Source organism: Limulus polyphemus, unplaced genomic scaffold, assembly GCF_000517525.1.
Source record: "Limulus polyphemus unplaced genomic scaffold, Limulus_polyphemus-2.1.2 Scaffold102, whole genome shotgun sequence".
NCBI classification, from domain to species: Eukaryota; Metazoa; Arthropoda; class Merostomata; order Xiphosura; family Limulidae; genus Limulus; species Limulus polyphemus.
In genome coordinates, this window is record NW_013665712.1 from 895,521 (window position 1) to 899,434 (window position 3,914).

Below are 3,914 nucleotides of genomic sequence, written 5' to 3' on the forward strand. Positions count from 1 at the left end.
CAAAAACAAAACAAAACAAACAAGATAATGTGAAACGTGAGTTAATATTAGTAGAAAGTTTGTTTGTTTGTTGTTAAGCAAAAAGCTGCCCAATGGGCTATCTGTGTTGAGGCATACCACGAGTATCGAAACCCATTTTTTTTAAGCGTTATAAACCTTTAGAGTTACCGTTGACCCACATCGGGAGGGATGCATAGGGGAGGTTGAGAATCTTAAGATGAGATCTGTTGGGTTTTGTGACGTTTAAACAATATCATTGATATACAATCTTTACGAAATGTTCGATTTTAAATTGTTTTGTATAAACAATGTTATATCGTGCTACTGAAAAGGGTGCGTATTTTGTTATAGCAAAGCCACATCGGGCTATCTGCTGTGTCCAACGAGGGGAATCGAACCGCAGATTTCAGCGTTGTAAGTCCGAAGACCTACCGCTGTCCCACCGGGGGACAATTGAAAAGGGATGCAAGTCTATATACTTATAATATTAGTAAGTTTTGTATCAGATCAGGATTTCCACGTTGATTTGTTCTTTTACGTAAGATAATTAAAGCTGATTATTTTGAAGTCTTTAGATGGATTGATACACAGTTTAATCAGTTAGTGAATAATTACGGACAACACTATGGCTTCGAACCTTTTTAGACACAACTACTAGGATTCGTCCTATTGCTCTAAAAATCAAATGTCGTTTAATTAAACTTTGAATTTCTTTAAAGAAACGTTTCTACTACAAAATAGTAAAATAAAACTTTGCAAACACATATAATACACTGCTGGCTTTGAATCAGCGTTATTGATTAGAACAATAGATTTTAAAAGTTCGGAAAGATCGTTAGAAAGACGTCTTATATTTGCATTCAGAAAAATAATTAGAATTAACGTGAATCAAAATTATCTGGGATGTTTAATTATCTTTCCCATGATTATGTTCATTAAAGTGATAAAAAGTTTCAAGAATATTATAAATTCAATCTTTCTCATTTGGTTGAACAGATTTCAAAATTAGCCCTATTTGCTGATCAATAGAAAATATGAAAAAATAAGTTTTCTATTTAAATATTTTTAGAAACTAATTTGTTGCCGTCTCCGTAATGGGTTTTAAGACAAATGAAAACTACCCTTCTTGCGGAACACAATGTTAGATGTGTACCCTTTTTACGGAAAGTAATTTGAAATAATTTAGGTTAGAGAGCTGCAATTATCAAGTTTTGTGTTTTAACGTTATCTTGCTTTATTATGCTTCTATTTTAAGTTGGAAACATTTTATGTTGAGTTTTATCGACACGGGTTGTTCTATGGAGATTACAAGTTCGTTATCACCTATATCTTCAAAATGCAGTAATTTCAACAAAAATGTATTGATTATTACTTCAAAAAGTAAATAAAATGATGGAAAGTTGTAAGTAAAATTGTACTTTTTTTTCTGACCAATGGAATGAATCTACTTATAAGATTGTAAAACATTCGCAACTTGATGATTGAACAAAATAAAATAAAGAAAACATGAATATTGTTTACTATTTTAACTCTGGTGGTTTTTTTATATAACTTGTATTGGAACAACACACCTTAAAGAGAAGGTTTAACCACTGGAGAGCCATTTTATTAGGGAGCTGGCTCATTTTTGACACATTAACCATTGATGTGTTTCTTATGGAATAGATCGCTATTCCTTTGCAAAGCAGTTTTAAATCTTTTATTTTTAAGGCGACGTTTTAAAATACTTGAGAACAACAAGTTAAGATTAGATTGGAGCTCTGGGCTAGTCAAGACAGATTCTGGACATTGTCTCAAACCACTGCTGGACATCATATGCGGTAAGAAACAATGTATTATGCCATATAGTTCCGTCTATGCAGCTTTGGCCACAGTATCAAAATATACCAAGACATTAATGGTTTCAAATGACCTTGAACAGGCTACATCGTGATAACATCCCCATTACTTTTCATGGTTGGAATTACATTTTCATCACAAATGTAGTCTTTACAAATTGCTGTCAAATCTAGACCCGTTCACCTAAAACAATCAACAAGCAATGAGATTCATCACTTTATACGATAGTGTTTCGTTGTTCTTCATACCAATTCTAGCGCTCAAACCATAACGAGGCCGGCGTTTTGCATTTATGGTTATGATGAGCGGCTTATGGTCTGCAATCTGTCAATGAAACAGGGAGCTTTCCGTGCAAAGTGAGTATTCAGAGTTTCAGACTCACAGTTCTAGATTTTTGTTAAACTCCTGGATGATGGATTCAATGCCAGATGTGTAGTTTCCTTTTACAATATGTTTCAAATCTCGTATGGAGTGAAAATGTTTGGGCGGCTAGGCCTATATTCCACGTCACCACGTCCAGTGGTCTTTCAGTTCTCAAGAACATTATTCACAATCGATGGAGTAGGCTGCATGAAATGTCTCGAACACTTGACACTGATATGGTCAATGATGCATCTATTATCCATCCATCTTAGAAGATTCGTGAGTTTCACTTGGCTGTCTGTCGCAGTGCACGGTAGGATTCATAAGCACAATTTATCGAAACCATGCAGGGGATGTTCTAACTCAATACATTTTGTGATATAGTATGTACGTGTATATAGCAGGTAGCTTTGCTGCAACGCCCTCTTGTAGTTGACATGTACATTTATATATTTTTTCGTGAATAAATTAATTCACTGCATTCAACGCATAGGTATATATGACCATACTTTATTTCAACTAGGTGTTTTTTTTCGGGGGGGGGGATTATAGCTACACAATAGTTTTATAAACATGTTTAAAATGTTAAGAATAAAGCTTTGCCTAAACTCTTAATATTCAGTTATATTTGCGGGAACTTTCAAATATTGATGATATTAATAGCCCGAAAAATATTTCTTTTATGTATAACTACAAACCTAATCGAGCAAGAGGTTGATTGATAAAAGTAAGTATACGTTTTTATTTGATTGTTTAAGAAACAAACGCGTACAGAAAGAAAAAAGTCAGAAATTGTTGCGATTAAACTTTTATTAGAACTACCTACGACAGGACGAGTATGCGTTTGAACTACACGACTCGTTAATAATAATTTTAATTAAATCTAATAATCAGTAATTTAAACAATCGTATTGAACTAAAAAGAGCTACGATAATACATTAGAAGTTATTAACAACTGTGACATATGTGAACAAATGTTTTGTCTAGATTCCTTGATCTCGAATAATATTAATTAACTGTCACTGAAAAATTAATAAAATATATTTTATTAACAATAAAAAAGTACTTGATTATGCTTAATAGAACTTTAGCTCTAATACACTTTTAATTATTATCATTTATTTTAAATTATTTCTCTAATAACGGTGAAAGAAGCGTAGTAACCATATATTTAACGTACATATTTCGATTCCCCAACAATGGGTTTGGTTTGAATTTTCGCGCAAACCTACACGAGGGCTATCTGCGCTAGCCGTCCCTAATTTAGCAGTGAAAGACTAGAGTATAATTGATCACCACCCACCGCCAACTCTTGGGTTACTCTTTTACCAACGAACAGTAGGATTGAAAGGACGAGCATATTCGGTGGGACGGGGGACCCTCAGATTGCGAGTCAAACGTCTTAACTACCTGGCCATGCAGTGCTCCCACGGTGGGCACAGCAGATAGCCCAGTCTGGTTTTGTTCTAGCCAAAAACACAAATACTTACTAATTTATAATGGCCGTAGACGGCTTGAATGGGTAATGAAGAAAAACTTTAATATAAGTTTAACATAACAGCAAATGTACAACGTTTCGGGCCCGGCATGGCCAGGTGGTTAGGACACTCAACTCGCAATCTGCGGGTCGCGGGTTCGCATCCCCGTCCCACCAAACATGCTCGCCCTTTCAGCCGTGGGGGCGTTATAATGTGACGGTCAATCCCACTTT